The sequence below is a fragment of the Dermacentor albipictus genome, unplaced genomic scaffold, assembly GCF_038994185.2.
Source record: "Dermacentor albipictus isolate Rhodes 1998 colony unplaced genomic scaffold, USDA_Dalb.pri_finalv2 scaffold_40, whole genome shotgun sequence".
Classification (NCBI taxonomy): domain Eukaryota; kingdom Metazoa; phylum Arthropoda; class Arachnida; order Ixodida; family Ixodidae; genus Dermacentor; species Dermacentor albipictus.
This window is the reverse complement of record NW_027225594.1, coordinates 725,178-747,999: the sequence shown is the minus strand read 5'-3', so window position 1 is coordinate 747,999 and position 22,822 is coordinate 725,178. Positions and strand designations below refer to the sequence as shown.

Genomic DNA, 22,822 nt, shown 5'->3' with positions numbered 1-22,822 from the left:
TGTAGTAATTGGCCTAACCATGTCCGCATACCTCTCAAACAGCTGCTCCCACCTGACCATAGACAAAGTTACTGATACCCTTCCAGCGATGGTGCTTTCAGCAAATATCTTTAGAAGCATGCCTGCGCATATTTTAGCAAGGTGCTTTCACACTATATGTTGTAAGCGCTAATAGTACAGGCTGTTTAATGTATATATATAAAAGGAACCTAAGTTCTTTAGGTTCCGGGCATAGGTAGCTGAACAAATGAAGTGGCACACTTACGAAAAGCGAAAAGTATATTTGTGATGTCTTAACGTTAGAATAAATGTGGCCTCGTTGCTTCTGACGAAGGCCATGCCACTTTTGACATGTTAGTTTATATATATATATATATATATATATATATATATATATATATATACACACACACACAAACAGCAGTGGTGCACTCAAGCTATCGTTTGATATCAACGCGCTACGCGTTGCAGAATTTAGGGTTTCGCTGCCGACATCCTCGCTAATTATCGTCAATCGAAACAACCGGTGCAGAAAGCGTCACTTACATCGATTCGGACAGTGCGTGGGAACTGCGTAACTTTTCATCTGAAAAAAACAATTGAACTTCCGTATTTATTCCGATTTCTTTTCTTCGTTTGGACGCCCTCCAGGCTCAAAATTCATCCCTTGAGATTTTAAAGGACAAACGCGGACTTGGGATGGACCTCCATTTGATGCACCTGTATGAATGTTTACGTGTTTAGATCAAAGTACTGTGACCCCTTTGACTGGGGTGTTGTTCTCATTCGGTATCTTGGCATTTATTATACCTGTACCGTGCACACCCCTCTATTCTGCAACGGTTTGACATTCCTAAAAGCTGATGAATGACGTGGTACAATTCGTCTCTGTCGCCTAGTGTGGGGAACTATGAAGAAAATACATTTTGGTGTGATTCTCGGAACGGCTTCGCTCTCGCCCTTCCTTTCTGGTTGGGAAAGGGGAACGTGGGTCCGCACCTGATGACGAGAGTGTCTCGTCGCGGAGCAGCCTTGCCTGGCAACCGTGACACATTTCGGGCGATATGCTTGACGGTTGTTGGCTTCTATTGTTGTGCGCGTGGTTTTATCGGAGGGCAGGGACGCTTGCCCCTCCTGGTCACGTGGTAATGACTGTCGTGCAATAAAAAGTCTGAAATGTATATCGTGCCGCACTCATATAATCAAATCTTTATAGCAAATGCTTGTGCCAGCTGTTCAAGGTTGACGCGTCCCATTTGAAAACATTTATTTCTGCCGGTTCAAATACCTCTGTAATATCCGGTGTGATGCAACGCTGTTCTTCAGTTTCTCGAATATTACTGAATAACGTGGGAATTACTCGCGTGGCAAGTCGTAGTGTCCGGGTGGCGATTTTAAAAGTGCAAAAATGTATTTTCATTTATTGAGTGGAGGGGGCCTCAGGTTGCTAATGTTGGGAAAATAAGTTCGACCACACACTGGCATAAGGATGTAAAGTCTCCATTCACTAGCTCCGCCTTTACCATCCCACAATGGTTCGCACCCAATTACACAGAGAGGGTTTGGTACTGCTAAAGTCTATTCATTGATAACAAAACTTCGCTGGGTCAACAAGAGTAGGGCGTGGGCTATTTCGAGAACGAGAAATTTGGAGTAATCGGAAATGCAGTTGTGCTTCCTCCACGGTGGGGAAGAGAAAGGGTAGGCAGACCGCATTCGAGGCAGTAATGCGTGTAAACAGGACGTTTTACGTTGAAAAACAGCTTTGCGTACTTAATATTGTTAATATTGCTAGCATAATATATTGATAAGTTAATAAATCGTGATGGCCGAGGCGGCGGCGTAGCTATTATGATAAAAAGCAATTTAACATTTCAAGAAGAGCCTGGAATATCTAACCATGAAAGTGCTTGGTGCACAATTCAGTTTGATAATACGTCATTGTTAATAGGTGCTATTTACAGACATCCTGGAGCGCCTGAGGAATACCTTTTAAAAGTGCATGATTACCTACACAGCAAAATTAATAACCGTACAAAGCTGTTATTAACTGGGGATTTTAATCTAGCTGGCATAGATTGGAATAAGTTAACTATCGGCAACAGAGATGCAAGAAACTGTGAGCGCCTGTTTGACATAATGTTTAGTTTTTCTTTATCACAGATTGTTAATGAACCTACGCGTGTCCAAGGAAATGCCTGTTCAATACTTGATCTTGCTTTGGTATCGCAGTCGATAAAACCACATATACGCGTTGAAGAAGGGATTTCAGATCATAAGATGCTGGTTCTAACATTTTTTACTCTGCGTAAGAGCGCAGGTTGAATTATACATTAAACGGCAACGATTTAATACAAACTGACACAGTAAAATATTTAATCATAACCTTTACAAGCGCGGTAAAATGGAATACCCATATCGATAATACATGCACGAAGGCCTTCCGAACACTCGGTTTCGTGCGAAGAAAATTAACTGCAGCACCATCCTACGTGAAACTAACAGCATATAGAACTTTAGTAAGGCGAATTCTTGAGTATGGTAGCATAGTGTGGAACCCGCACCAGAAAGTACTCTCACAGAAATTAGAGAGCATTCAAAATAAAGCGTTGCGATTTATTTACCATAAGTATTCTCGACACGAAAGCGTAAGTGCTCTTAGAAACCAGGCAGCACTGCCTACCCTTGTTCGTCGGCGTCGTGTGGCTGCCATGAAATTTCTTTTTATGCTATGTAATGACAAAATTAATATAGATAAGCGAGATTACGTGCAGCCACCACACCGACACTCCAATAGAACCTGTCATAATAAACACATCAGGCAATATCCGACACAGTGCGACACGTTCAGCTATTCATATTTCCCATGGGCAATTGAAATCTGGAATTCGTTACCAAAGGAAATTGTAGACTCAGATTCTGTGGATGGCTTTGTCGCAAAATTGGAGTCATATTTTGGCTGTTCATGAAAGTAGTTGAGCGCATAGTTTAAAGGTAATGCGTTGGTTGATTGACTGGACACTAGTGCACGTGTGATTGCATTTCAGATGTAAATATTGCAATGTGCTGAGTAGTGGTGTTATACAGATCCACAATAACTACAAGAATATTATACGACAAATATTGCAATTGTTTTGAGTACCTTTTTCCTGATTCATGTGAAACAAAAAAGGGTGTCTTGCGTTGTATACCAGTGCTGTTGTATGGCATTTTTTTTCTTTATATGTTTTTTTGTTTTTCTTTTTTCCTGTTTTTCCCATGCTCGTGTGTGTATATTGTACAATCCACTTCCTGTTTGGGCCTGTGCAAAGGCCTACAGTATTGTTAAATAAATAAATTAATAATAGGTTAATATTGCTCGACGTGCGTCACTGTGAAGAGTGAAACGGGACGGGGCTAAAATGTGCCACAATAATGGAAGGGGAGGGGGGGGGGGAGGTCTGGTTGGTCGTGCTTACAGAACGCATTCCATAGACAACCGCCTACCGTAAAAAATTTACAACAGCGGGGGTACAGCGCTGTGTCCTCCTCACTTTCGCTGAAGTGTCGAAGCATGATTTTCTGTGGCCGCCAGACTAGCTGTGTAAACTTTACGGCGATTGTTTGCCACAAGTTCTTTGTGCTGAAGGAGACCTACACCATCCGTTCTGGATAAAGCTCAAAGAATTATTTTCACCATGGAAACGCTGCGACAGCATAGCCAGCGCGGCGTGTTTAAGTCAACGGTGCAGAAGAAAGCCACGAAAGAAGTGCTTATGCAAAGGAAATGCGTGCTTGTGTCAAGCTTTACATTTATTTACTACATCCAGCGCATAATAAATGGCTCTAAGGCAAAATATCTTTTCATACAGTAATTTACCAGCTAAATAAGTAATCGTTAGGATGAGGTAACTTCTTTTTGCCTTTAAAAGGTATGAATGCGAGCTAGTTGGTGCGAATGCACGGAGAAAAGACCGCGCAAAATAAATACTGACAAGGGAGGAAACAGGACGAGATTGATATGGAAATTATTTCCATTGTGGCAAAAATAACCCAGGGCGCTTCTACGAGTAACAGCCGATAACAAAATCGTCTGTTGCTGATGGCAACTGGTCATGGCGGAGCTGCTGTGCAGACAAATTCGTGATTGACATTGACGGTGCCGCGAAACCAGTTATCGCTTTAAAACATCTAGAATAAAAGGTCGTCTTGTTGGGCGAGTTGTTCACAATTCTTTTTGGGTACTAGGCACGAAGACACACAACAAAAAAGGAAGGAGAGGGGACAGAGCGCTTGTCCCGTCTCCTTCCTTGTTTCTGGTGTGTGTTCGCGCCAGCACCCAAGAAAGATCTAGAATACTTTCGAATTTGATTCAAAAGGTAGCTTTCTTAGCCTCTTTTTTCAACTTTCCCACTGGTGCTGTCTGGCCCACCACGTCGGATTATGGCCCAGAGCATTGCACACGTGACAGAGCGAGGCAGAGAGGTAAGGCGATGCGTGAAACTACTTTGGACCTCACCGTGTCGAATGTGCACAGTGGCCTCTGGAACTCCCTAGTCGTCAACACACCACCCTCTTTACAGCTGTCATTATCCGTGACCCCTCCAGAATCATTCCAGAAACTACAGCGCTTACCTTATTACAAAAGTGCGTGTCCAGAGGGGACGTTGATAGAAGTTTAGAGACGATGGGGGAGAAGACGCCTTTGTCATGCAAGGGGGTTGGAGGGGGGGATAGGGAAAAGCAGACGTGAGAAGGCAAGGAAACGCTACTACTACGACACGAGAGGGGTTCCGGGAAAACTGGATAAACTTCAGTTCAAGGTGCGCCCTGGTACGTTTCTGCTATTTCTCAAAAAATAAGCACCACGGAAGTATTTCAAGCGGACAAATTGCGCAGGGCGTGAAGAAGCAGAGCCGCATTGTTGAAGCGCACTGTAGAGTCAAGGCGAAACTACGGGAGTGGTCGCACATCAAATCAACACTTTTTTTGCCCGGAGCAGTTGCTTTGCGACTATGGCGTCGCTCCAAAGGATCTCGCGTGTATTCCCGAGATTCTTTCACACTCGGAAAAACACTTTTATGTAGCAGGTGCTCAGCAACAGAAAGCTGCATCGGAAGTTTTTCATGTTGCTCTGCAATTTTGTAATTGCCACTTTTCATCTAGATATAATGTTCGAGAAGTTTATTATGTTAATTAAGCAGAATGATCTAATTTGGCGTGATGTGAACAATTATCTGCGTATCTCCAAGACACGGAAAATAGCATTTCATTTCATTATTATTTTGCAGAAAAAATAGATATGTCTGGTAGGGATACCTGGGCAAAAAAGCTGTTCTTTGACAGCTTGACTGGGCTCGGGCAACCTGAAAACTTTTAGCAGTGGCGCCAGTCCGGAGATGAAACAGATTATTTATGAAAAGAAACTATACTGAATATATACAGGTGACATGCACATATTCTTCCACATATGTACTAACACACGCATATATTATAAATACGGAAATAAACCGATTTGACTTCGACAGCTCAAACATATATCAACAGTAAAAATTTATAACATATTCATTTCCAACAATATTATAGATTCGAATTTCAGTCGAGATTGAAAGTAATACCACTTGTGCAGTCTGCATTGCATCCTGATAGTTAACAGTATTATAAGGCTACATGTTTTGGAAATATTTAAGCTATTTTAATGCAAAGCCTATGGTATGCTTCTACCTGTTTAAGATTATATTTAAATTATGTTCAAGGCTTGGCAACTTGTAGTTCATGCCGGAAACGCGGTGTAAACCACACGTCCGTGTTTCGCATGCGTATGTTACTTATTGCGGGTTTGAATGATGCTGTGTGTGTAAGCAAATCGTGAAAGGAGCTGTCCGAAAAATAGAACCAGCGCAGAATACGAAAGTTCTACGTGTGAGGAGAGGCCATAATCTTATAGGTATTGAATGCAACGCCAGTTTGTGCTAAGTACTGAATGTTTGCAATGTATAGAACTATTACCTTGGTTCGGTCCAACTACATTTGAATATGTTTATTGTCTGGCTCAAGTTACGTGCAACACCATGTATTAGCCTGCGAGTTGGCTGGTGCCGCGCTTTAGTGGCGTTCGAGATTAGACAAAAAAAAGTACATCGGTGTTTGTAGCTTTCAGTGTAAAGTCCGTTCCGCTCAGACCGCTGTATGTACGACGCTGTGTTACCACAAAGCGAGGCTTAGCTATCCGCAGTGCGAATGCTTAATTGTGTGACCACTACTTGAGATCATGTATGCGACAATTCGCCGTCTTTAATGTCATTCGCGCTTGTCTTCTTTAAAACATCTTGTTCTCTGGGGGTTGAATACACGGCCTCGGGCATGTGGAAGTGACCGATATTGCTTTCTGTGTCACTCTTATGGGAACGGCCGTGTAATGTGATCTTTTCCTACAGGTTTTTATTTTTATTTTTTGGATAACGAATTCGACCGATGGCGAACAGCGACCGCACATCTCGTCGCCAATCACTATATCAGAACCCACGTCGCAGTCGCACACATTTCTGCAGCTTTTTCCTGATATGAGTGCCACATCCGGCCAATAAATGAACCGTTGCCCGATATTATTCGATCTTCCTGGTCGGGAAAAAGAAGTACCAGTACATGATGTTATTCTCAACCCAAACGTGCAACAAAAATGTATCATCCGTTGCACATAAAGGTTGTTCCTGCTTACTTGTACGAACTTTCATAAGCAGACCCGTTGCTCCTGCACTCGGTTGTGGTAGCGTATTATATGTCCAAAGCAAAACAAACAAACAAACAAAGAACGATTGTGCCCGTGTGTGAATCCTTTATTTTCCTTCGTATAATTCCATGGATCCACAACTGTCGCCTATGGCTAGGGGTCCGGTCGCTGTCGCATACAAGTCGTGTATATTGATCTGAATAAAATTATTATTATTGTAAAGTTATTATTATTAGACAAAAAGTAGCTCGATGTCGCATTTCGTGCGTAGCCCATTGGTGGGTCGTCAGTGTTGTACCCCTGCTTCTGCGGACGACAGGCATCGGCATAAATTACCATGCAGATTACCTAAAACCCTAAAATAAAGTTGGGACAGAGACAGGACACTAGCGCTCTGTCCTGTACCGACTTATCTTTTTCGTTCATCTTGTTAGCACTAGTTACTGCCGTATTTACTCGATTCTAAGCACCGCCTTTGTTTCACGATCGCGATGCCCAAAGTGAGGGGGGGTGCTTAGATTCGAAAAATCTAGAATAACCCCCCCCCCCCTCCCACTTTTCGCTGCGACATCACGACGAGATGGGCTCCAGAAATAACATTTTATTTTACAAACATTCCGAAGTAAAATCGGTGTAGACAATGAATCCACCGCTTGTGTAGGATGCTCAGTCTCTATCACTGCCACTCGAGTTCGTCGCACTGTTTGAACCGCTGCTCTCGGTATCCCACAGCAGGTCGTCTTCCGTTCCGTCGAAGTTGTTTGGGATCGAGCACTTCTTAAATTATTTGACCGCAACGTCCACTTGGACCCTCTTCCACGCGTCCGAAATCCACTTTGCGATGGTTGATGGGAACGCTTTCTGCAGCTTTCCCGTCGGCGTCTTCTTCCGGTCAGGATTTCGCACCCACTCTTCGTGCTCCTGTCGGAGATTGGCTTTGAAGGGCTTGTTGACTGAAACGTCGAGAGGTTGCAGCACTGGCGTCATGCCACCCGGAATCACAACCACGTCGCTATCGATGTTACGAAGCTTTGTCTTTACCTCCGGAGTCAGATGGCCGCGAAGTGCGTCCAACAGAAGCATCGACCGCGTGCCTGCAGGTCCGCCGAGCAATGATTCTAGAGTAAGCAAGCGCGTTTGGCGGCCTTGGCTACGCGGTCTTTCTAACAAATAGGGGGGTGCTTAGATTCGCAAGCAAACTTTTTTCCTAACTTTTTCCCGCAAATAGAGGGGGGGGTGCTTAGAATCGGGGGGTGCTTAGAATCGCGAAAATACGGTATGTCTCAGATTGCAGGTATGTTTTTTTTATTTACTCTCATACCCACAGCGCCATTTAGGCATTACAGTGGGGGGGTTACATACATCAATGTAAGCAGCTTATGGCATCGAATAAACAGTATTATGCTATACAATACAATGAAAGAGAAAAAGAGAAAAAAAACGCAAAAATGACATGACAAAAATGGTACATCAGGATATCAATTTACAGCACGCAGGAAACGACATCATAGAATTAAGTAATAAAGCACTATATAATGATAGCAAACTCTGCAATTACTGCATACTGAAAAATAAAGAAGAAAATTTCAAAGAGCATTTGCAAAATGTTCATTATTAAGTATACTAACTACGGCAGCAGGCAGTCGATTCCATTCTAAAATGGTTTTGGGGAAAAAGGTGCTTTTGAAAAGTTTAGTTCTACAAGTGTATTCCCTAACCTTGAGCTCGTGATCTGTTCGTCTGGATATATAATGTGGCTGAAAAATATACTTATTACGGTCTATTCCGATTTGGCCATAAAATATATTGTGAAAAAGTTTCAAGCGTAATGCCTGCCTTCTCTTTTCTAAGGTGTCCCATTTTAATGTTTGTTTTGCGCTAGTAATACTAAGGTTTCTGTCATAGTTGCCGATTACGTACCGTGCTGCTATATTCTGAACTCTCTCAAGTTTATCTCGGTCGGTACACGTAGGAGGGTCCCATACGGTACATCCATATTCTAAAATGGGTCTAACATAGCTTTTGTACAGAAGATCGCGAGCCTGCTGGGGAAAGAGCTCTGGTTTGGTTTTTTTTGTTGTTGTTGTTGTTGTTGTTTTAACGCCTTCTCCTCTGTCCTCTTTCTAACCACTGTTTCCCATCCCCACTGTAGGGTAGCAAACCGGAGACTGATATCTTGTTAACCTCCCTGCCTCTCCTCTCCATTTCTCTCTTTCGCAATGTTTGGTGACTATAAAGGCTTCGTGACCATAAGCAGTAAAAAAGTAATAATAAGGAAAGTGGCCCTAAGCGTCCGGTTCATCCCCGCCTTAGTTATAGGCTCTTGCTGGTATCAGGAACGAGCGAAATAATAAATGCATAGATGTGTTTACATCCCCGCAGGGGCGTCTGCGTCAGCAGGCGTTTGGTGCGTTGCGCCACCACGGACCCGAGCACATGAGGGTTGGACCCTCCCGCGTGTAGCCGTGCGCGGCTTAGCCGTGTCCGGGGAAAGGGGGATCCTGGAGGTTGAGCCGATGCCGGGTGCTCGGACCTTTAAGGCCCCCCGGCGGAGGCAACACACCTCTTTGGCCTCTGCTTCACGTAGACGGCACCCCCGGACTGACCCACCCGGGGGAAATCGGCAGTCGCCTTTTCCTGTCCCCCTCTTCAATCTTTTTCTTTCGTATTTTCTTTCTTTTACTGTCCTATCATCTCTTCTCTTCCGTCACTTCCTAATTTCTCTAGGCGGCTAGGGTTAACCTTGTGTATGTGCCCTCCCTTGGGTATGTTATATTAGGTTATAGCAGCAATGCACGGCTGGCGTCTGCAGCCTTACAGGTTAAGTGCTACAGTGTCCCCCTGTTGGGCTCCATGGTGGGTGGCCGCCATTGCCGCCGAAAATGTCCGTAATATTATGGGAACACCTGCTTTTCCACGTCTGCTTGATCGTCACCCTCAAAAGAGGGGACGCACCGATGAAATTCTAAGCCTCTTCAAACCAAAAGAAATTTTCCCCCGATTCCAAGTCGTTCACAGCGAAAAAACAGAAAAACCAGCTAGAACAGTATCTCCTTTCCTTGTTGCTAAAGGCTTGACTGATGCACTTGGCCCAGGCTATAAGGTCACCAAAATGTCGAGCGGGGACCTCCTCCTTGAAATCCATGATAAAGACCAGCACAGCAAACTAAACAAACTTGTGGCATTTGGAGATATTCCTGTTACCGTTTCCCCTCATCGATCTATGAACACAGCACGCGGTGTAGTATCTGATTCAGATCTCATTGATTTGTCCGAAACAGAGCTGTTAGAGGGCTGGAAAGAGCAAAATGTCACTAACGTACAACGAATCATCATCCGAAGAGAAAATAAAGAAATTCCTACTAAGCACCTGATCCTCACATTTGCCACTTGCGATCTGCCACAAACAATAGAAACTGGATACACAAAGACAGCTGTCAGACCATACATCCCTAATCCAAGAAGATGCTTCCAATGTCAAAGATTTGGCCACGGATCGCAGAGCTGCCGTGGTAAACTCACGTGTGCGAAATGTGGAGTCCAAGGCCACGCCTCAGATAAATGTGAAGCAACGCCTCACTGTGTAAACTGTGAGGGTGAACATCCAGCATACTCCCGATCTTGTCCCAACTGGAAAAAAGAAAAGGAAATAATCACCCTAAAAGTAAAAGAAAACATCTCTTTCAAGGAAGCACGAAAAAGGTGCTCCCCATTCCACACCACAACATACGCCGATGCGACGCGTCAGGGGGCAGCGCCGCACCGGCCTGCGCCACCTGCCCGGCCCGCACACAGCGAGCTGTTGGCTGTGGCATCGCCCGCCCCCGAGGTGGAAGCAGTTAAACCTGCGCCACCTACCAAGACACAGAGGCCGGCTATCCCGAGTACGTCGGGCCTCAAGACCGCGCCTCGCCAGGCGAGGTCTGACAAACAAACTAGAAGCCCGCACGCGCGGGCGTCCAGCGCTTCCCAGGAGGCAATGGACACGACACCGGCACGTTTGGTGCCGAAACACCGGCATGGCTCTCTCGAGCTTGCCAAAACAAACAAAAAACCCATAACAGGGCCAGACGACGGTCCTGTCACCTAAAGTACACTACTACACACCTGAACACGGAACATTTCTCATCCTAATAAAATGGCTGTGCAAATTATTGATTGGAATGTCCGTGGCATTCTAAACAACTTAGATGACATAAAAGAAATAATACAAGAGTTTAATCCTAGGCTGTTCTGCGTTCAGGAAACACACTTGAAAACATCAAATACAAATTTCTTAACACAACACACATTATTCCGGAAAGATCGCGATGATGGCCATGCCGCGTCTGGTGGCGTGGCTATTATAGCCCAGAAGTCAGTTGCTTGCCAACACCTCCACCTTAAAACTAATTTTGAGGCAGTAGCAGTTAGGGCGATTCTATTCGACAGGTTGGTTACGGTCTGTTTCCTCTACATACCACCTGAACATCGCTTGCAACTAAGAGATCTTGAAACTCTAGTCAATCAGCTTCCGGAACCATTCATTTTAACAGGTGATGTGAACGCCCATAATACGCTATGGGGCGACTTGCGCTGTGATGCAAGAGGGCGTACTATAGAAGACTTTCTTTTATGTACCGGTGCAGTTCTTCTGAAGAAAAAAGAACCCACCTTTTATAGCACTACACACAAATCATATTCTTCAATAGACCTAACCATAGCCTCTCCATCTCTAATGCCGTACGTTGATTGGAAGGTCCTGAAAAACCCTTACGGAAGTGACCACTTTCCTATTCTCTTAAATTTAACAAAACGCGCTGAATGCCCTCCACAGATTCCCCGATGGAAAATCGACTCGTCGGATTGGGAACTGTTTCAGGAGATCACATATTTACAGTACGGCGATTTGAGTTCTTTAAACATAGACGATGCTGTGGCATATTTAACAGTTTTTATTATTGACGCCGCTGAAAAATGCGTAAAACAAACTAACGGACTTGCTAATAAGCGTCGTTTGCCTTGGTGGAACGACGCATGCAAAGAGGCACGGAAAAAACAAAATAAAGCTTGGAGCCTGCTTCGTGACTCTCCAACTGCGGAGAACCTCATTAATTTCAAGAAGGCAAAATCACAGGGCAGGAGAACACGACGACGTGCTAAGCGAGAAAGCTGGGAAAGGTACATATGTAGTATCAATTCGTACAAGGATGAGGGTAAGGTATGGAACAGGGTAAACAGATTTAAGGGCAGGGAAACACAACCGCTTCCTTTAGTAAACGCTCAAGGCGACACCATGAAAGATCAGGCAGATTTCCTGGGCAAGCATTTTCAATATATTTCTAGTGCATCACACTATGCGCCAACTTTCCTAAAATTCAAGGAACGCATAGAGCGAGAACGCCTTGAACGAAAATGCGCACCAGATGAACCTTACAACCGTCCGTTTAGTCTCGCTGAACTGAAGGCTGCTCTAAATTCCTGCGGCAACTCAGCACCAGGTGGTGACCGCATAATGTATGCAATGATCAGGAATATGCGTCCAGAAACATTGAACACACTTCTGTCCCTTTACAACTCCATGCATGTGGGTATCTGGGCATATTCCATCCTCATGGAAAGAAGCGATTGTAATCCCAATTCATAAGCAAGGCAAAGACCCAGCATTGGCCAGTAGTTATAGGCCAATAGCACTAACAAGCTGCATGTGTAAACTATATGAAAAAATGGTAAATCGGCGTCTAATCTATTTCCTCGAAAGCAACCGTCTACTTGATCCCGTTCAATGTAGTTTCAGGGAGGGTAGGTCAACAATAGACCATCTTGTTCGCATTGAGGCAAATATTAGAGAGGCTTATATACACAAACAATTTTTTCTCTCTGTGTTTCTGGACTTGGAGAAAGCTTATGACACAACATGGCGATTCGGAATCCTTCGAGACCTATCTGCGATGGGCGTACGCGGCAACATGCTAAATATGATAGAAAACTACTTGACTAACCGCACGTTCCGTGTTAGAGTGGGCAATGCCCTGTCCAGCCTATTCACTCAAGAGACTGGTGTGCCACAAGGAGGCGTGCTTAGCTGCACCCTCTTCATTGTGAAAATGAATTCCCTCCACAAAGTCATTCCATCCTCAATGTTTTATTCAATATATGTAGACGATGTACAATTAGGATTTAAGTCTTGTAATCTTGCTGTCTGCGAGCGCCAAGTACAACTCGGACTGAACAAGGTCTCACAATGGGCAAATGAAAATGGCTTCAAGCTAAACCCCCTCAAAAGCTCCTGTGTGCTTTTTTCTAGAAAGAGAGGTTTGATACGAGATCCTGATATTATGCTACACGGAAAACACATACCACTCAACACTGAACATAAATTTTTAGGCATAATACTCGACTCAAAACTAACCTTCATTCCTCATATCAAGTATTTGAAAGCTAAATGCCTTAAAACAATGAACATCCTGAAAATACTTTCACATACAACATGGGGAAGCGACAGGAAATGCCTCATGAACCTCTACAGGAGCCTTGTACGATCACGGTTAGACTACGGTGCCGTCGTGTATCACTCAGCTACACCCAGTGCTCTTAAGATGCTGGACCCTGTGCATCATCTTGGTATCCGCCTCGCCACCGGCGCCTTTAGGACGAGTCCGATTCAAAGCCTCTACGTCGAATCGAATGAATGGTCGCCCGATCTGCAGCGGTCATATTCAACATTTAATTATTTCCTGAAAGTACATTCTAACAAAAACCATCCTTGTTATCCCACCATAAACGATATGACCTCTGCAACACTCTTTCATAACAAACCTACAGCCAGAGAGCCATTCTCGATCCGTGTGACAAAGCTGAGCGAGGAGATGGATGTTCGTATCCGCGAAAATAGTCTAATGGCTTCTGCCAAGCCGTTTCCACCGTGGTTGTGGCGAATCATTGACTGTGACACGTCATTTGTGGAGGTAACGAAGCACGCTCCAGAGGCGCACATTCATATGCATTTTCTGGAATTACAATTTAAATACCCTTGTCCAGAGTATTACACAGATGCGTCTAAATCACATGCTGGCGTGTCATACGCAGCCGTCGGCCCATCCTTTTCCGAGTCTGATGTTCTGCACCCTCAAACAAGCATCTTTACAGCAGAGGCGTATGCACTGTGGTCGGCTGCGAAACAAATTAAACAGTTAAAATTACATAAGGCGGTCATATACACAGACTCATTAAGCGTTGTGAAAACATTGATGTCATGCTTCAACCACACAAATCCAGTAATTGCAGATCTTTTCTCTCTCCTCTGTACCATTTATGCCTCTGGCCAACATGTAACGATATGCTGGGTGCCTGGACACAGAGGTATTGAAGGTAATGTCCTGGCAGACCGAATTGCTACCTCCTTAGATACAAAAGATTCCAACATGTCCGCAGCCGTTCCGGTCTCAGACCTAAAGCCATACTTACGGAAAAAACTCAGAACCTACTGGCAGCATAAATGGGACTCTGAAACCCATAATAAACTCCACACAGTTAAGCCACATTTAGGATACTGGCCATCACTGACCAAGTCCAGACGAAGTGATGTCCTCTTCTGTCGTCTCAGAATAGGGCACACTTACGGCACACATAACTTTCTGTTGAGTGGCGGTGAACGTCCAATATGTAGTAGATGCGGGGAGACACTCAGTGTTCAGCATGTCTTCCTAGAATGCCGCGAAACACTAGTCGAGAGGAAAAAACACTTCCCTTTAGCATACAGTCAGTGTATACCACTTCACCTGGCACTGTTTCTAGGCAGAGAACCACTATTTCACATGCAATCTACCATAGCCTATTTAAACGACGTAGACACGCTGCACGTTTTCTGTGCAAGAAATTCGTAACACGGCCTCTTGCGAGAAGCCACTGTTGCGATGTGAACCTTTGCTCTAGCACATGCCTCCAGGCCCTTGTACTCAAGGGATCAGCGGAGGCTGTTGTGCTATTCGTCAACAACAATCACCTTTCCATTCTTATTCATGTAACACTATTACACCACTCTTGTACATCCTATACTTATAGCATACCCTACTTCAGCCATTCTCATACTTTTATTCCTTGTGTATTTTATGTAACTTATAGCTCTTACACTGTAAAATAATTTACACCCCTAAGGGTTTTTTTCGGTGTCTATAACTAACCCCCTAGCACCCTTGAAAAAGCTGGGTTTTATAGGGAATTACACCCTTATGATGGTTATTCTATATTCCAATAACACCCTATCTCTTGAGGGTGTTTTGAACAACATATTACCCTTCGACCCATGGGGTGTAAGGGTGTGATCAGGAATATATTACCCCTTCACCTATCGGGTGTAATGAGCAATATAATAGCCCTTGAAGTACGGCATGTGGAAGCGGGTACATATGCACTTCATTGTTTGTTTCTAAGTCTACAGTTGGGCTAGCACACAGAAATGTTATGTATGGTGTGCATACAATAGGTAATGTGTTTACAAACGCACTGCATAGCAACTTTGAGAGAAAACACATTATCACTTGTGAGTGTTCTGCGTGAAATGGTCCCATTTATCACAGATACAGAGTGACTGCATGGAGGGTCATTTATTCTAGCCTCCTGTACAATATTTTGAGCTTGCACTATGCCTTGTGGTGACAAGTCTTGCGGCCGTTCTACATTGAAGAACAGTCTCATTCAAACCAAAGTTCCAGGGCACAGGCGAGGATGATGATGCCTTTTTGTAGCTCCATTCCAATGTCCTAAGGCGAGCCATTATAGATGAAGCCATTTCTTCATTGATCACTGTAGCCATCTGCTTCTTTTCTACCTGCAAAATGATTTGTTGCAATTTAATGTCAGGAAAAGTACACGAAACATGACTAGCAGCGCTTCCCTGCATCATTCACTTTAATATTTCAAGATCACATGAAGAGCAGGTTAAAGAAAACAAGCACAGATAGTGCTTACTTCCAGGAAATCGTTATTTCGAAAGAATAAGGCATTTAATCTGCCACATCATGAATGTAGGAGAGACAGGCTACACAAATATATGAGGGCAATTCAGAAATTATTGCCTCCAAGCCCACTACTTTGCCAATATTACAGCAAACATTTTGAACTTTTTATCATTGATGCACTTATGCTTAAGCTATCGAATGTCACTTGCCTCGCCTTCCTCTCTCTTCTCTTTCCAGAGTAATCGAGAAATTCATGGCATCCAGTGGTGACGTCCAGTTGAAACAACAGGCTGTAATTGAATTTCTGACTGTGGAAGGTTGTGCGCATATCAACATTCATGGCCATTTGACTGCAGTTTACAGGAATGCCTGTGCTGACGTCAGCACTGTGCAGAGGTGGGCAAGGACTGTGAAAGACCAAAATCCTACTACATCAAATCTCCCGGATCAGCACCGAAATGGATGGCCCACAATGGTTTCTGATGAGGGTCATGAACATCAGCAGATGAGTTGACTCGGTGCAATCGCAGGATCAAGCAACACCAGATTGCAACACTCGCCATTTCCATTGCCTCAGTGAACCACATCATTAAAGACCTGCGTTACAAGAAGACTTGCGCTTGATGGGTGTCACGGTAACTGACGACTGACATGAAAAAGTCGAAGCATAGCCAACAAGTTCAATTCTTGTAACCCAGGAGGTTTTTAATTATGTGGTTCACTGAACCAATGGAAATAGCGAGTGTTGCTGCAATCTGGTGTTGCTTGATCCTACGATTGACCCGATTCAACTCGTCTGCCTGATGTTGATGATCCTCATAAGAAGCCATTGTGGGCTGTCCAGTTTGGTGCTGATCCTGGACATTTGATGCGGCTGGATTTTGATGTTTCTCAGTACTTGCCCACCTACGCACAGTGCTGATTTCAACACAGGCATCCCCGTAAACTGCTTTCAGATGGCAATGAATGTTGAAGGGCGCAGAACCATCCGCAGTGAGAAATTCAACTACAGCCCACTGTTTCAACCGGACATCACCACTGTATGCCATGCATTGCTCGATTACTTTGGAACGTGAAGAGATAGGAAGATGGGGCAAGCGACATTCTATAGCTTAAACATCAGTGCATTAATGATAAAGAGCCAAAATGTTTTAAGTACTACTGGTAAAGTAGTGGGTTGTGCATCAGTGCACAACCCACTTTTGTGCCTCAGTGCATAAAAGTACATTTTGTTAAAAAAGTAAGTGGAACAACAGTGCATTTTTCCGGCAAGTTTGATGGTGCATATCTCCAAACTGACGCCATTCTGGAAATAAATCAATTCCAAGTAGATACACCTTGTAATCTCACTGGCTATGATTCGTAAATTACAATATGTGCCCCAGATATGTGGTGGCGCTGGCAAACACTCCCAGCGTTCTACTAGGAAGCATAAATACCCAAGAATGTGATGGGGAAACGGCGCCCGCAGTAGCTCAATTGGTAAAGCACCTAACGCGTAATGCAAAGACGTGGGTTCGTTCCCCACCTGCAGCAAGCTGTTTTTTCATCCACTTTCATTTCCATTAATTTATCATTTCTTTATTTCATTTGTTAATCACAAGTAATTTACCCTAACTTGTCCTTGGTGTCAGTGTTTGCTGGCTTCTTAGGATATGATTAATAAACATCGGGTTTCTTGGTTAAGCCCCTTTCTTTTCGGTTATATTAGCTATAATGTAATTCATTCAAGGATAATATTTTTTTTAATTAGTTTAATATGTTTCGACTTCTTGTGCTAGATATATCTGCGTGTTTGAATATTCCTGCTCAAGGACTAGAATTATGCTATATGCAACAGGACTATATTTAAAAATTCCACAAGACTGAAAATCATCACCCTGCATAAAAACAGTGTGAATTTAAAAACAAGCTTCAGTGAACCTTATTGAATCAGCAAATGGCCAGTGTAACTAGTCTGATCGTCCTGGAAATATTTTGTAGCTTATCAGCATAGTGAATTTCAATTCCACATTTAGGAGTGCAAATTTTTCTAGAAGTCAGCTTTTTCTTTTTAACAGCTAGCATCCCTGCCAGTTTGCTTAAACATAATGTTGCATGACTTTAACAGTACTGCACAATCACTTTTTTCTGCTCACAGTGTCTAGTGATGTGTCTTTAGCAGCTGAGATAATTAATGTTCATGCAGATAAACATCAGAAAACATTGCAATAACTGCCAAGAAAATGCAATCATGCGTTTTGTTTACAAAAGAGCATGTGCTCTACCTTCTGCCAGTTTTGTTTTCCGTGTCAGGCTAGAACGGAACCTGCACAAGAGGCACCTTTTGCATCCATGAAGATATTTTATGAGGTTATGGTGGTGTCGAAACATGACATCAACCATAACACTTTAAACTATTTTATGAAACAGGTATTTGTACAAAGATAGAAAAGGCACCAATTTTGAATTTATCACATTTGGTTTAGAGTACCATAGTATAAATGGCTCAACTAGTACAGGTACGCAAACAGGCTAGTTGGTATTGGTCGATGACGTTAGACAATGTGAACTCGAGAAAGGATGGAGAAAGAGGCGATAGGATTTGTTCCATTTCTCGCCACTTTTGATGTCCCTTGTACAAGTCTGCGCTGTCTGTCGAGCATCATGGATCAACTAGTACAGCCTGAAAAAAATATGTCATGAAAGAAAACTTGACTTTCAACCTCGACAATTCTGCCTGTTAGGTATTATGGTTTCTTTATAACTTATTTCTTTATACAAAGTCAGACCCATCGAGTAAAGCTTACTGAGAAAAAAATGAAGAACAACGTCAACACCTCTCAAGGCACATGCATCAAAGGAGTCAGAGCATCATACACATTACCTTTAGGTGCAAGAGTATTCTCTTTCTTATTTATTTATGGTGGCAGTGGCTTAGGAAAAACTCACTTAATGCAAGCAATAGGTAATCATGCTAAAGAAGTTAATCCTATGCAAACTACATTTCTAGTTCCTTAAAGCCTATATATTTATTTGCCACAGCTATGGGAAAATCACAAGGTGGAAAAGATGTGTTGGTGCAATTTCAACTATTATGCACAACAGCAAAAGGTAAAGCACAGGAAGTCCCACTGCTCCTCTGTCTAAATGACATTCAGTTTCATTTGTCATGTCCACTCCTATCCTGATGGCAGCAGAAACAGGAAGACAGCAGCGTGGTTCAGAAAGTAGATGAAGGAGCTGATATCCTAGCTGACATAAAGAGTAAAAAAAGGGAGCTGGTCAGGCCATGTAGTGCAGACGTGAGACATCATTAACTAGCGCGAAAAAGACAACGGACGACAGCTAGAAGCACACAGGACAGAACTCTAGGCTTCAACTGAAATTTTGGCTACACAGAAACATAGGATTCAGGGGATGTGACCTCAACGCATGGAAGCAACATTTATCTTTCCTTTTCCCTGCCTGACACAGGAGGTATTGGAGCCAATCGATGGGCAGGTTCATTTCGAGATACGAACACTCTTTTTTGGCGAGAGCAAGGGAAGGGGTGCTTACACACTAATCACCCGCTTTTCGATGCAAAGTGCTTCGAATATTTACATGTCGACCTGCCTTTAGAGCCGCGTGGGCAGATGAGTGCTTTGAAACTGCTCAGTGCATGAGCACTTACAGCAATGATTGGCCAGATGGCCACCAGCCATGACAGCTGCCCTATCTTTGTTCCCCCAAGCGGTCGTTTAAACACCGACCTGTTTGGCTTGAGGACACATAGGGCAGCTTTGAGTGCCTTGGTGGCTGGTGGCCACATGGCCAATCATCGCCATACGTGCTCATGCACCGAGCAGTTTCAAAGCAATCGTGTGCTCAGGCAGCTCCAGAAGCAGGTACATAGGGAAATATACGAACCACTTTGCATCAAAAAAGTGGGGAATAGGTGTGTAAGCACCCGTGTCTGGCTCTTACCAAGAATGTTCGTAAGTGAAATTAACATGTTCATAAATTTGTTCCTATAGCTCCTGTGTTGTTTCTGTCCGTCGACATTCTGTGCATTCCATGTTTCTGTGTAGCAAAAATTTCAGTTGAAGTCTACACTTCTTTCTTATGTGCTTCTTGATGTTGTCTTTTTCACGCTAGTTATTGATGTCTCAAGTCTGCAATGAGCACCAACTAGCCCAAGTGCCTTCTTGAACCATGTAATGCATAGGGCAGATAACCAGTGGCACATTCGAGTTACAGAATGGATGCCAAGAGAAGAGAAGGGTAGTCAAGGACGGTAGAGAAGTAGACTACGATGAAGTCAAAAAATTTTGCAGGCTTCACTTCGAATCAGCTAGCGCAAGACAGGGGTAATTGGAGCTCACTGGGGGAGGTCTTCATCCTCCGGTGAAAAAAATATGTAGGCCAATTGTGATGAAAAAAGTATACCTGTCGGGTCAGACGTCTTCACTGTCTTTTCAGCAACGTGTAGGCCCAAGACAGCCAGTCGGTTCCCATGCAATTGCTTCATGCTGACTGCAACTGCATGGGCACAAGAAAACAACCCACCATTAATACCATTCGAGATTGACGACTCAATAAAAGAACCTCTCAAAACTGCAAATACAATTAAGCATTTACCAGCTTAATAAATACATATATAAAGGCCAAGAATAGTTACAATAACCATACACTTTATAACTAGACATTAAAATAAGGTAGTGAAGCGTACAATAACCGTAGGACGCTAAGTGCAATTCATTTCAGAAATACTGTTGACAACTGACAGGACGCCTTAGGCAGGGTTCAGTCACACAACAAGAAAACAAATAGTAGTAATAATAAGCACGCCTGCGTGAAACCAAGAAACGAGTACAAGGACGAGAAAAAAATTGATTAGGCTCGGTGTGCTTATTTATACAAAAAGATAAATTTATAAACAAATAGCGCAACCACGCATTCATCCGCAACAGAACGACAGCTTCTATAACCAACGAGCACAACTTAAAGCGATTGATAAGTACATAGCCGGGACGGTCGTGGTTCTTTTGTTTTGCATTAGTTCTAGTCATGAAACCACAAGCATTGCAAGCTGCCTGCGCCATTACCTACCACGGGACCTCCGACAAAAAAAAAATAATAACAATTGAGTGAAAGTACACAAGCGACATTTAATACGGTTGTCACACTGCACACTTTTGGCCGCGATCGATCCTGCCTGGAATCGAATTTCTGGACGCGTTTGGCCTCGTTGCACAATCGGTGGACAGGAGCCAATCGCGGTCGAAAATTTCGATCCAGAACGCGCTCAGTCGTGCTCGAAAGTGGCCGTGTGACACCGGTATAAGTCTGCGCCCATCTTTGGTAACAGAAAGAACCAATTAGTCAAACCAAAGTATTATTTCCCTGCCTGCGCCGAATACTGACGCGTAGCAGTACTTAATTCTCTACAACTCTAGTTGAGGACACGTGAACAATGAAACATTAATTTTTTTTTCTTTTTCACATTCGGTGCCCATAGGCTACGCCTGGAGTACATATACTACACTCGCATCCAACACACCTTGCGCTGTCCTTTAAATTAATTACGCGAAAATTACAACCACAATGACGCACCATAAAAAACGCGACGCTGAACGTGGCTACGTACGTACAATCGCCCAATTTTTTAACCTGAACGCGCGAGCATCGACCGGCCAGTCGATAAGCGCCGTATAACGGAGTACAGCGGCGAAGTGTGCGAGAATACGCGCGTGCGCGCAATGCACAGTCCAATGCAGCTTCCCTCTGCCAGGCGTATTCTCGCACACTTCGCCGCTGTACTCCGTTATACGGCGCTTATCGACTGGCCGGTCGATGCTCGCGCGTTCAGGTTAAAAAATTGGGCGATTGTACCTTTTATATGAGCAGTTCATGCGCCTTGCAAAAGGCACTCGGTTTGAAGGTGGAGCGCTGTCACGATCTGTACTTTGGGCACGCCGTTTCGTTTACGTAGTGGATGGACCATGTTGACGATGCATCCCGCCGAAAAATAAAACGTCCACTTCATCACTGTTCAGGCCGAATGGAACATGTTTTCTCCTTCGCCACGAATGACGGCCATCGTAGGCGTAGTAAACACACTGTCACAAAGAAACACCGATGTCGTAGGCCGCTGGTGCCCTTCTTTCTCACGCATAATCGCGTCGCCTTCACTCCGGACGCTCACTTCGCGTCGATGAGCACAAAAGTACACGAAAACAACGAGTTGGTACAACCTAAACGCAGCAAAAAATAATCTAATTACTCACAACTTCAAGAATGTCACGGAGAACACACACATGTGCTCCCGGCGGCCCGCCGCGAGACGCAGGAAATGACGTAGCGGCGATAGCGGCGACACCCGTCGGGGGAAGTTATTTCAATTTCGGTTTCGTTTTCAAGGCATAAAAACAAATATTGTTTTAAACTATGTGTGTGTATTACTTTCAAAGCTATTTATTTTACGCTACCTCTAAGCCATTTTCTGTGTTTACGGGTAGTTTCACTGGAAATTTATTTCCAGAAACATGGGCTGATATCAAATCAAATGGGACAAAGGTGGGCTGGTAACTGCGTGTAAGTGAATTTATTTGTCGATGCTTTCTTTTTTGTTTGTTTGCTTGGACGTTCATTTGTAAAGAGACGTGGACCTTCCTGATTGTATAAGATACAGAGGTACTTGCGAGTCTGTCTTTTCTTTTATGCACAGAGAAACAGAGAGAGAAAAAAAGCTTTAATTGGCATTTTCAAAAAGTTCACAATGCTCATATTTCTGAATTGGAGTGCTCACTCAAGTTTTAAATAGCTTGGATTAACGGCAGATATAAAAGTACTTGCATAATAGCTTTCTAAACGTATAGGCGACACCACGAAATTTCACATGTGCAGAATTACACGAAAACCTTAAGTTTCCAAGTACGAAAAGTCTTTCTTTGCCTGCTGTCGTGAAAGTGCAACCGAAGCCAATCCAGATCTCGCGGGGTTTTTTTTCTTTGTTTTATGAGCGGGTGAGCGAGTGGGGCCTATGACCGCTCAAAAGAAAGAACAAATATAACAACGATTCCCCTCTGGTGGACAGCACCGTGAGTTGTCGTTGTCATAATCTGATGTCGGTCTTTGTCTTACTGCAGTTGCTTATAATAGCAGTTTGACGGGTAATGAGAAAGATATATTCAAAATCGAGGTATTTTGT

General features: G+C 43.7%; 1 protein-coding gene and 1 long non-coding RNA gene across 4 annotated transcripts in view; one reads left to right on the top strand and one right to left on the bottom strand.

The window, feature by feature from the left end:
- LOC139052848 (hemicentin-2-like) overlaps window positions 1–22,822 on the top strand; it is a 363,460-nt gene that overhangs the window by 96,552 nt on the left and 244,086 nt on the right. The window lies entirely within an intron of this gene.
- LOC139052863 (uncharacterized) lies at window positions 15,148–21,877 on the bottom strand. Its single transcript, XR_011510093.1, has 3 exons — window positions 21,505–21,877; window positions 20,059–20,151; window positions 15,148–15,518 (listed from the first exon to the last, which is right to left on the bottom strand). It is a non-coding gene; the product is annotated as an uncharacterized lncRNA (long non-coding RNA).